The sequence below is a fragment of the Staurois parvus genome, unplaced genomic scaffold (assembly GCF_062004578.1).
Source record: "Staurois parvus isolate SC_StPar_1 unplaced genomic scaffold, SC_StPar_1.0 ptg000488l, whole genome shotgun sequence".
Taxonomy (NCBI): Eukaryota; Metazoa; Chordata; class Amphibia; order Anura; family Ranidae; genus Staurois; species Staurois parvus.
The window spans coordinates 1483761-1496754 of record NW_028318284.1 but is presented as its reverse complement, the minus strand read 5'-3'; the positions used below and the strand labels follow the sequence as shown (position 1 = coordinate 1496754).

Sequence of the window (12994 nt, the reverse complement as noted above, 5' to 3'; positions counted from 1 at the left end):
TTGCCAGGTGCCTGAGGGTATCCCTGGGCAAGGGGCTGTTAGTTTAGAACAGTCCCAGATTAGGAACTAGTTGGGTCTTGCACCTGAATGCCCTCTCCCCTTATCTAGCCCAGGGGGTGTAAGAGTACCCACACTGTCCTCTCCTGTTAACTTGGTGGGTTGGTGGCTGCCTTCAGGCTTTACGCTGAACTTGCTTCTTCCCTGCTACACAGGCTGTCCTCCCTGGGAGACATTGAGGCAGTAGAGATCCTCTTTTCCAGCGACCTGCCTTTAGGTAGGCTCCCCTCCCAGGCTCCAAACCCCTCAATCTATCTTCCACTCAACACTGCCAACCTACCCCCAGGCTCTGCCACATTTGAGGGTTGCCCTGTTCACCATACCCAGCCTCCTGCCAGGTGAATGGCCTAGGTCCTTCAAACATGCAGACTTGGTCCTCATCACGTCCTCACCCCTCTTTCAGAAAACTCTCAGGTTTCTGAAAAGGTGGGAGGTCTCCAGAAGCCCTGACCTGTTAGAGCCTCCCAGCCTGTCCTGGGGTAACCTCACTATCTCACTCCCCAGCTATCTCATCCCCAAGCTGCTACTCAGCCTCTATCTAACAAAAAACTACCTAACTAACCTGGAGGGCATTACACATGTTACTTTCCTTTAAAGGGAGTTAGCAGTAAAGTACAATCATTGTGTGGTCTTCAAATTGGAAGCAGAGACTGCATATTTAACGAGCAACCACTAAAATACCTATTTAAGAATGATAAACAGAAAAAAGCTTTTAAAAACATAAAGACTCACTAATATTATTATTATTTCAGGTACTTGTATAGTGCTGTCAATTTACGCAGCACTTTACATATATATATTGTACATTCACATCAGTCCCTAACCCTCAAGGGGCGTTCCATCTAAGGTCTCTAAATCACATTCATACATACAAATACTAGGGACAATTTATACAGGATCCAATTCACCTACCAGCATGTCTTTGGAGTGTGGGAAGAAACCGGAGTACCCGGAGGAAAGCACAGGAAGAACATGCAAACTCCATGCAGGTGGTGCCGTGGTTGGGATTCGAACCAACGACCCTAGTGCTGCCAGGCGGAAGTGCTAACCATTTAGCCACTGTGCTGCCCATATAATATGATTATTTATATTAATCTGACTAAACTCACTTCTATATTTAAAAACTGTAAATAGGCTAGAGTTTCCCTGCAAAAAATACCCAAACTGCTGGTTTTATGCATTAGGTATTAGGTAATCTCCTTCATCTGCATCACCATGTCTTCCTAGAGTTAGTATATCTAAGTTATATCATACCAGGATACATAGACAGAAAAAACACAGTCCATTCCAAACATTAGCAGGCACGATTATCAGAATCCTAAGGAACGTTATAGAAGTAAATATGCCCATCTTTAAAGCTCACACCTTATAAGGCAATCTACATTTTGTCTAATCGCTATATCCCATATCTGCTTCCATCTGGGAGCTGTTAAATCACCAGATTCTTGTGTTTTGGAGACTTGGGTGTGTGGGAAGACTGATACAGACAACTTTCAGTAGCTTGGCACAGAATACAGATCTCCACCTTTCTGATCCAAGGTCTCTGTTTTCATAGCTGGGGGAATCTCAATTCCAAACCATACAGATATGCACATCCTGCATGGCCACAAAAGTCCAATGCTTCCCATGTTTGGGCAAAGTATGTTTCTCCTCAATCATTTCTGTCTGCCTTCTCAGCACCGGACCTCTGTGACATTTCCTGGGGTCAGAAAGGAATTTCATGTTATGTGAACAAGGAGCGCAGTTGAATAACTTGCCTTTAACAAATGGCATTGGCTAAATGGGGAATTAAAGTGGAACTGCATTCTTTAAAATATATATATATAGTCCAACAATTCTTAAAACAAAAAATAGCTTTTGCTGTAATACTTCCCTGCTCTCTTTTCCAAGTTAAAGTGATTTTAAAGGTAAACGTTTTTTTTCCCCGTAAAAACCAAACATATTATACTAACCTGCTCTGTGCAATGGTTTTGAACAGAGCAGTTCCAATCCTCCTCTTTTCAGGTCCCCTGCTGGTGCTCCTGGCTCCTCCTCTTCAATGAGTGCTCCCATAGGAAGCTGCTTCCTCCCGATCCCCGCTGTCTGCGTCCATAGACTCGGACTCAGCCCCGTCCCCTACTCCCTCCTCACTGGCTATGATTGATAGCAGTGGGAGCCAATGGCTCCCGCTGCTCTGTCTTGGCCAATGTGGAGAGAAAGAACCAATGACCACTTTGAAAGCCTAAAGGTGCGTAACTTCCTCATTTCACTTCCTCACCACCTATCACAGTTTTGGAGGCCCTGAAATGCCAGGATAGCACAAAACGTCCCCAAATGATCCCTTTTTGGAAAGTAGACACCCCAAGGAATTTAAAAAGAGGCATGGTGAGTATTTTGAAAATCTTATTTTTTCTCACAAGGTTTTGAAATATAAAAAAAGAAAAGAAAAAATATGTTTTTGTTTTCTTTCTTCATTTTCCAAAAACTTTTGGCAACAAACGAGATCTGCAAAATACTCACCTTACTTGTTATCAAATTCCTTGGGGTATCTACTTTCCAAAAAGGGGTCATTTGTGGGGGGGGGGGGTTTGGGGCTATCGTGGCATTTCAGGGCCTCCGAAACTGTGGTAGGTAGTCAGGAAGTGTAATGAGGAAATAAAGCCCTTTGAAAGCCTGATGGTGCTTATTGGATTTTGGGGTACTGAGGAGTGGGGGCACATCTCACGCTGCTTGTAAAAGCCATCCTGCAGCTAATTAGCCACTAGGATTGCTTTTACATGAAAGCCAATTGCCGGCTGAAAAAAACGATACCAGGATGATGCCTGCAGCTGTTCACCCTCACCCCCAGCAATAAACCCCCGACAGCAACAACAGATCTCTCTAGATTATGAATAGATGATGGTTGCAGCAGCCAGGAACAATAGATCCTCTCAATGGCAGATCTCTTCCAGTAACAATTGACAACCAGCAACAACATATCCCCCATCAGCAAAATAGACCTTACTGGAAAAAACATATCCCCCAGCAGCAACAATAGCTTTTCCTGCAAAAAATATCCCCTTCATCAACAATAAAATCCAGCATCAATAGGTCCTTTAGCACACCCCTAACCCCTTGCTATTACATACATTCAGTGCTGGAGGTGCCAGAACTGCATTCCCCATGTTCCCCGCTAAAAAAAGCCTTGCACACTGCACAGCTCAGTCAGGAGAGCTCTGAGAGCTGATTTACAGGAACAGAGCTGAGGTTGTAAATCACAGGCTGTGTGCTGGAGCTCTCCCCTTACCTTTTTTTTCCTGGAGTCAGGAAAAGTTGTCAGAAGCGACTCATGCAGATAGAAGAATAAGCAGCTGACAGAAAGGACACTTAGTATTCTGGACTGAGACAAGTACACACTATAGAGGGATATGCTTTGTTCATAAGTGCAGTTGCTCTAGAGCTCAGTAAACAAGGGGAAGCTCAACTGATTTCCATCATCCAATCATGTGCATGCTAAAAGGCTGGGTTTTTTTGTTTGTTTTTTTTCTTTGCGTGTGATTGGGTATACTTTGCAAAATGAAACTTTACCTAATTTACTAAGCTCTGGTGCAACTGCACTTGCAGTGTGCATGGTCTATTTGCCATTAGTAAATCCACACCATTGCCTGGCCACCAGACACTTTATCCACCAGCTTAACCTCTTGGTGTCCCTGTAATGCATATGTAACACCCATTCACTGCATATATGTACACAGGTTCTCAGGCAAATTTATTGCAGATAAGGCACTAAGTGAGTTAAATTACCACCTTAATCAGCCACAGAACCTGTATAATTATTATGTGTTTGAATTTAAGACCCTGGTCAAACTGGGTGTGTCTTGGCATGCGATTTGCATGCCATTCGACTTGCAAATCGCATGCCTAGTTGCACCATCTTGTCCACAATTACAACGGTCATATCAGTGCGGTTCCGACTTGGTCGGAGCCGCACCGATTTATAAAGTAGTACATGCACTACTTTTGGTGCATAGACATCTAACAAACAAGAGATACCTGTGCTCAAATCCCAGTAGCTAGTGCATGCATTTATCCATCAGGTGCCAAAGGGGTGTAACCACATATTAACACTAGAAATTCTGAAGGACCTTCTGCACACTGGTATATACCCTTTCAAGCAGACTATGCAATAAATAGGGATAAGGACAAGGTTCAGGTCTGGCTACTGACCCAACAATACAACAAACAACCCTCTGCACACTGGTATATACCCTTAATAGCCAGCTTAAGCATGTATTGCACCTGATGGATAAATGCATGCACTAGCTATTGGGATTTGAGCACAGGTATCTCTTGTTTGTTGTATTGTGGGTCAGTAGCCAGACCTATACCTGGTAGCTCTCCCCCATTGTGTCTTTTCCCCTATGTTGGCATTATGTCCACAGTAGCATTTGCGTAGGCAGAGCAGAGTAGGACTGGCCATAGAGGGATTACTTTGACGCAGTTGGCCAGCTTAATCATGTATTGCAATTTTTGTGAACTAAATCTCCCTATTTAATGCATATAAATCAAAGAGTGCGCTAAATATAAGTAAATACAAAAATTATTAGTTTAAAATAATGATGTCCGTGATAGAAAAAGTTTTATATAAAAGTCCATCCACCATAACAAAGTAATTAAACAGTTCTGAAATCTTGTATAAATCAAACACCGTGCAAAAAAAATCCACCACCGAATTAAATGGGTACACTCACCAGAGCTCCATGCTGACACAAGGACGTCGGATGACGAAACTAGTAGGGCGGGGCTTCTTTTGGATGTGACGTGTGGACGCTCCTCGTAGACTGTCATCTGTGATATCGCAGTGAGCGAGGCTCGTCCCTGTTTTCTTGAGGCTGTCATTGCTGGTGTCGGCTAGACACCCTGTTTGTGAGTGCATTTCTGACGTTTTAATAAAACATTTTGGTTTTAAACGTACTGCACCATGATTTCCTTTTTTGATTCCCTGAACATGATCTATGGTATGGAGACGTGATGACTACCTGCTGTTAAGGCTATTCCATATTGTGCTGACTGGCTGCTTGCAGTATATTGCTCCCAGTTTAGATTACTTCTGCTGATCATCGCTCCCAGAGCAAACGCTATCTTTGCTGATTTATAATCTGGTCAGCATGGAGCTGTGGTGAGTGTACCCATTTCATTCGGTGGTGGATTTTTTTTGCACGGTGTTTGATTTATACAAGATTTCAGAACTGTTTAATTACTTTGTTATGGTGGACAGACTTTTATATAAAATTTTTTCTATCACGGACATCATTATCTTAAACTAATAATTTTTGTATTTACTTATATTTAGTGCACTCTTTGATTTATTCACATTTTTACCTTTTTTTGGTTAGGAGTGCAGCTTTTGTTCTATTTAGTTTGTGGTGCTTTTTTTTCTCTATTTCTCATATTATCTATTTAATGCATAGTCTGCTTGAAAGGGTATATACCAGTGTGCAGAGGGTCCTTCAGAATTTCTTGCATAGACATCTGTGTCAGATGTCTTGCAAATCGCACCTCAAATCGCCATGTCTCCTGGCTTCACTTTAAGTCGCACAATTACAAAGTCGGGCTTGATGTGCCCGGGGTGTAAAGGGATGAGGTGGCAACTGCAGGGCAGTGAGCAAGCTGTCATGGACAGTTCCTGGTCTGTAGTATTGATCAGTAACCAGCAGGAGGAACTCCCTATCATGTGACCACTGTGACAACCAGTAACAGTGGTCATGTGATCAGGCAGTCCATTCTGACCCCTGGGCATAAAGACCCATTAAATGGGACGCTGGAGCTGGGCAGCAAGGGGTTATTGTAGACCTGGCATTACTAGATAAAAGCAGGCACTGTTCTCACTGCTGATCCACCGGCTACAATATTTTCTTCATCAGTGGCCAATTGAACAGATAAAGAAGGTCAGAGAAAAGTCAGAAGTCCTTATGAATAAATGTTTTGACATTGTGTTCTGCATTACAGCCAGGCAACTGGCATTTTCAGAGAGGTGAACAATGGCAGTTTCTTTTCTGACGGGTTTTCATTATGATATCCATTCCTGAGAACTGTGCTGTGCTAACTAGTTGATTTTTTGACTAGTTGATAGCATTCCTACAGAGGTACCCAGACTATATACACATTCATTTTATTTCAGATTATTTGCCAGTGCTAATTGTCTGGATAAATCATCAGACAGACCTTACAAAACATGGCCTCCTGTGGTTCTGGGCATGATTAGTCCAATTGTCTGTTATGGCTATGCTTGCTTTTTTGTATACAGAATTTCTTTTGTTGGCAGACAGCATTTGAAAATGCAAATCTATTTTTTCCTTTTCCACTTAATTGTACGTAGCTGTAAAATAATATTTTACACATGTGTGATACCCATTTCTACACTGAAGGCCCACTAAATCTCTGTGCAAAGGGAGTTTGTTTTGCATACTGTAAATAGATTAATGTCTGCTTTAGAGTTAAGTTGGCCATACATGTATAGCTTTTCGGATGAGAATATTAATCAGAAAAGTCATATGAAAATTATTTGCACATTCGATGAATATCATTTGAAAATTGTCTTTTGCTTTTAACATTCTATTTTAAAAGGAATATAATTTCTGAACAATAACCACATGCACTGGCCGAAAATTTGTTTGGTGGAGAAAAGTTTTCCTTCCTGCCTCTTCACATTTTCCTGTCAGTGCTGTCAAAAACAAACATCGATTTGACCCCCACTAACGATTAGAAAATCAAATGAATATTCTTCAATTTCAATATTTTTTTATTAAAGAAGTTTTTGTTTTTATAATACAACAAGCTCATGATACGCTCATGCAGGCGCAGAGCGGAACAAAAGCATACATAAGCAGATACAAATAAGCAGGGTGTATTAACCAAATAACGGAACGGCCAATGACAGAACAGAGGGACGGCAAAAAGCCGAACCAAATAGTAGCAGCAGCAATCCATCATATTACCAAAAAAAAAAACAGAGGAAAAACCCTTACCGAGAAGTATAAGCTCAGAACATGTGGAAAGAAGAAATACCAAACCGATAAAAAAAAAGAAAATATAAGAACATAGAAATAAGAAAGGAAGAAAGATTGAGGGAGAAAACATAGAAGAAAGGAAAACTAGAAGAGTCACGGATCCAGGGCTAGCACAGGCAATGACTATAAGAGGCCATAGCTAGTAGGAGGAAAGGACGGCAGGGAATAATGTATCCAAGGTTCCCAAACCTTAAGGAATCTCAGATGAGAATCGTAAAGAATGCTAGACATCTGTTCATTGATCAGCATAGCATTCATCCAGGTCTTCACCCCATGGAAGACAACCAAAGGGATTCTCCAAGCTTGAGCTATAGCACGTTTTGCCGAAATGAATAGGTAGGATGTCAATTTCTGCTGAGACCTAGACAGATCCAAAATTGGGCAATGCAGGAGGGCCACTCTTGCATCCTTACAGACCGTAATATGAAATAGCATTTGCAGCAAACCAAAAACCCTAGACCAGAAGCCAATCAACAAATGAATATTCTGCAAAAGAAAATCTATACGTCTATGGCCAGCTTTACCCTCTGCTTGGCTGGAAAGTCTTGTACATCTGCTTGTAGACAAATTGATTTCTATTCCAGTGTTAAAATGACACTACATTCAAGGAAAATGTACCTTCTATTGCTCTCAGCCTCCTCCAAATTCCTTTTTTTTCTGCTGCGATTGGGCTTTCTTTTAGAGATTGGCAACATTTGTTCTCCATGGTCCCACTGTGTGTAGGAACATAGCCACCCTCTTGCTCACTAAGATGGGCTTTGGGTTACTGTACAGACTATGGGATGTGTAGTGTGCATGGAGCAGTGTACATAACCACAAACAATGTGTACTGCTGATTCCAAACAAAGAGAAAGTAGTAGAGAATAGCCTGCAGCAAAAAAAAATAAATATCAAAGGGCTAGTTCTAGACATCCAGAAAAGGTACGGTTGCCACCTCATCCCTTTAAAACCGAGCATATATTAATTACACAGGTTCTGTGGCAGATTAAGGTGGTAAATAATCTCACTTGGTGCCTTATCTGCATGAAATTTTGCCCCAGAGCCTGTGTAATTAATATATGTTTGGTTTTAAAGGGATGAGGTGGCAACCCTACCTTTTCTGGATGTCTGGAACTAGCCCTTTGATATTTTTTTTTTTTTTGCTGCAGGCTATTCTCTACTACTTTCTCTTTGTTTGGAATCAGCAGTACACATTGTTTGTGGTTATGTACACTGCTCCATGCACACTACACATCCCATAGTCTGTGGAAGAAGAAAAGTTCCCACCCTCTTGCCCCTTGTATTGCATCCTATTCTATTGGTTGGTTATTTCAGGAAGGTGGTTGAGGTCTTTGGAGGCATTTGTACTTTGCATATTAGGAACCCATCTAAGGTATGGAGTCCCCAGTGGAATGCCAGTTAATGGTGGTTTAACTGATAAGTTGAACTAAGAGGTATCTTCAAAGTTGGGTTTGTCCCCAAGCCAGTGTGGTGCGGCTGGAGACCTTGTCAACAGTTAAGCAGATACAAAGTGGATGTTTAATACTTTGTGCCTCCAAAGATCAGCAACCTTATGTCGATGGTTACTGTTATCATTAACATTGTTTCTGTTTTAAGGAATGTTTGTTAGATATGGTTATTTGTTAAATGGCCGATTTTCTCCATAGATGGTGTAATGGTGGTCTTTACAGTAAGTCGGGGTCAAGGGTTTGGGGCAGTATAACATAGCACAATGACATCTGTGGTGTCTTAGTCAAGGAGAGGTTCAGGAGCTCACAGCGAACACTACAAAGAGGCAGAAAAACTTAATAAAAATATTCTCATGAAAAATAAATTACAGGGCCATTAAGTAGTGGATGTGTATGGATTATTTTTGGAGACTACGGATATTGTTTAGTGTCACTTTAATCCTCACTGCATCTTTGTCCTGTTTATCTATCCTTTTTTTTTTCATGAGGGTTGTAAGCGTCCCTGTGCCCCTAAGTTTACTGACTTCAGGCTCCATATTTTAATTTTTTTTTGCCAGGCGTGTGTAAATGATTTTTATGTGATTTCCAGAACATTGTATGGGATGTATTGTTTGAGAATCAATTATTTTGAAAGTTACAGAATGCAGAAAGATGACAAGTGCCAGAATAATTATTTTATTCCGTACATTGCTGCATCAATGTTTCAGAAAAGACATTTGCAAGTAGGCTAGACTAATTATGCTTATCTCTTCAAAAAAATCTTCATTGTAATTATAGGGTGAAACTCTTCCTGTCTACCAGGCAAAAAAATACCCACAGTGCTGAAACAAGAAGTCATAATTTAAACTGTATATGCAGTGTTTTCTATATTGTGCTGTAAGCCCACGGTCCTGTGTCCTGCTGTTTTTGAGGCATCCAGGACCTTAAAGTATTACTAAACCTGGGACCCTGCATTCACGATATCTGGTCTCCCACAGTACACAGAACATGGAAATGCAATTATTTTAGTAAATATAAACTGCTAAATGTCTTATCTCGTCAGCAGTATATAGCAGTCTTGTGATTTATATCAGTATCCAGTCATTCACCTCTGACTGTCCTATGAGGCTGCATGACCCTTGACCCTCTGTCGGGACAGTGCTGATCGGCCCTGTGCTGTTCACATGCACCCTTCCAAAAAAACCCTCTAGCAATACACACCAAATTGAGCATGTGCAGAGTGACTCCTAGAGCTTTGTACTATCAGCAAATGGATTGGGGACTGTGGAAGAAGGGAAGACAGAATTAAACAGACTTTTTACACAATTCTGAGGTTTAACCTCTTAGATTCCACAGTGAGTATTACAAGCATGCTTTACTGCATATACAGACTTATTTTAATGATGAGGGTTCAGTAACACTTTAAGGCCCTGTTCACATCTAAGCATATTGGAATCACAGGCAGACTCTTGTGATTCTGCCCAGGCTTTTGCCAGAATTTGTGGCAAAACACACTTGTGTTGCCAGTATATCTTAATGGCACCCCAAACACATTACAATATTGCCTCAATTATCATACGACAAAATGTGCAACACCAAACATGCCCAATATTTGGTATATGAGCTTCTTTGGCATGTTTTTGGAGTGGAGGGAAGCCCATTCAAAGTGAATGGTGCAGCTCAAAAAGGGGCCAAAAAACATGCAAAAAAAAACACTCGAAAAATGTCAGTGTTGCCCAGGTGTGATTAGGGGGCCTAAGGATTTTGTGTCTCTTAACATTGTGCACAAATTGTTGAAGCCTTTTACATTCACACTGGCCACTGGCCGAAACGGCTCTTTATAACTTATATCTGCCATTATGGACTGCTTGCTCTATCACCTCTACTGACTCATGGTTCTCTATGACATTCTCAACGTAGATCCCTCTTGGCTAACCTGTTGGGCAGCTCTCTGTTGCCACCAGATGGCATGGAGATGCTTTTCTACTCATCATGTTTAGGCATCATGCACACTGGATGCTAGGCTAACTCTCCTGGAAGCCTTTCCTCCAGGCAGCAGTGTTTTGGCAGAAAAAAATGTCTGATGCTTGTAAAAGTGTGTAACGCATTTAGGCGCGTCAAGCGCTTGGCTATTAATTTCATCGGCGAGAATAATATTTTAAATGAGCCTAGTGCTTAGGCATGTTTATAAGCTTTTACAGGTGTCAAGCGTTTTTTTCTGACAAAATGCTGCTGCTCCTGGACGCACTGACAGTGGGGTTTTATTTTCTGACTTGACACTCTCCTGTCTCTGAACTACCCTAAAAGCCTATGTGTGCATGGACACATAGGCTAAAAAAGCGTCCAGTCTGCATGAGGCCTTAAACTGGCCAAACATGGATTGAAATTGAGCCAGTTCAGCAAGGATCATCTGAATTCTGATCCATGTGTGACCACTTTGGTTGTAGTAGATCGACTTCTGTTCAACCACCCTCTCAGAAAGAAGCCACTTGATCTGTGCAGCAGGCAATAGGCTGCAGTTCTGATCGGTGTCTTCTGACGGTGAGGGAGTCAGAATACAATAACATTGCAGGAAGGATTCCTCTGTCCTCCTCAAATTTGTGGATGGTTTTATGGTTCAGCTCACTGACTAAATAAAGGAAAACCTGAACTCTGTATGGCCAGCTATAGAGGGCAAGTGGATAGTCATTACAATGCTAAATGTGAACACCCTGGCCCTGATTTAAGAAAAAAAAGTAGAGCATGTTCACTTTCAAAGTGAATTAAAGAAAAAAGTGCAGATGAAACCAAATGAAATGAGGCACAGTTAGTGAATGAGAGAACAATACCTGATGAAGGGGGAGCCCTGTCTCCCGAAATGTGTATCCCAACATTCCTTGTGAGTAGGAAGAGTGTTTGGCTGCGATCCTGTGTGAAGTTTCTGCTTTTCAACGGCAGCTTTAATGTCTCTCTGTTCACTTGTGACTTCAGCTGTTCCCTGTAACTGTGGTGTCTTTCCCTTCCATAGCAGCTGTGCCCATCCATCCACAGCGTGTACTTCTCCCAAAATTGACATGCCCAGGACTCTCCTGTGTTGGTGAGTACATATATGATTGTTTTTTTCATGGGTACTGTATCTAATAAATAGGACGTACTACACTATATGGCTGCTTGGCGCCGCTCTCCCTTTTTTGTGCTTCTGCAGATTGTGGTTCGCCAAGCCTGATCTTAGCAGGCAACCTTCATTCAGCCTTTACCAGTGCTCTATGTCTAGTTAATGCTACACCTCCGGGATGTCATTCATTTTTGTTTTCAGTCTGATTTACTTTGTTACAATGTAACTTTTTAGTTTATTTGCAGAGTGCTACCTACAAAAATTGATACACTCGTGATTCACAGATGCCATTCATTTATCATTGGGCTATCTCTCCTTGGTGTTTGTAATTCCATAGTGGTCAGGGCAGTGGATAAGGGGGTACCACCAGTCCTCCTGTAGGGGGCCCAGACCTGCAGGGGAGGGTGAATCGGATGTGGGGAGGGAGGGTGATGGGCACGGCAGGATGGGGGAAATTACTGGAACCGATCCCCTGTATGGTTCTCTCTACAGCACCTGAAAGCTGGCTTCTTCTTGTCTCCCTACCGCTGGCTTTCAGGTGCTGCAGAGAGAGCCATACAGTGGATCGGTTCCAGTAATAGCTCCCCCTTCCCACACCCATCACCCTCCCTCTGCATCATATGTTTCTCCCTGCTGCCCAGGCCCCTCTGTGTCCCTCCACCCCTGCAGTGTTGCCGGCTTCCCTCCTCTCCTTCCCACCAGCAGCTGCAAGCATACAATAGGATCCTTCAGGATGGAGAGCAGGGGGGAAGTGTCCGGCAAGTATGTCACATTTATCATCCCCTTCCTTTCCTGGATGAACACAATGAGTGATCAGTACCAGTCACTCGCTGTGTTCATTCATAACTGAAGCATAGTAAACTGTGTTTATCTGGAAAGGGGCCCTGCCAGGTTGGCTGTATGTGGCCCCGTAGTTTCTAACAGCAGCCCTGATAGTGGTGGTTGTGTGCCACGTGCAACATTCTTTTACTAGACACTTTAAACCCTGTACTCAAATCCACAGAACATTTGGCAGCAGGAGAAGCTGCAGCAATCAGCCATATATGTCACCCTGGCACAACAGACACAGACATCTTATACAGCAAATCATGTGCCACTGCATACTATCCTGAATCCAGCATTCCAAATCATCAAAAATCTTCCTGTGGCTGGCCACACTGTCCTCCAGACCCATAGCACGAGACCTCCAGATGTCAAACCTTCACCTCTGTTGAACCAGCATCTAAACACTAAGTATTGGATACCACCATCTCTAGCAATGGTGAAGAAACACCTGTCATGACAAGGCCTCAAAGAACTGATATGTCAGACCTCGCTAAGTACATGACCCGCAGAGAACTAATTTACACCAGCATTATGAAGTTTGACAATTGCTCAGAGAACTGTAG

General features: G+C 42.3%; 1 pseudogene; it reads right to left on the bottom strand.

Moving 5' to 3' along the window:
• Positions 1–12780, bottom strand: part of LOC149452209 (uncharacterized) — a 122372-nt pseudogene extending 109592 nt beyond the window's left edge.
• Positions 12781–12994: the final 214 nt, after the last annotated feature.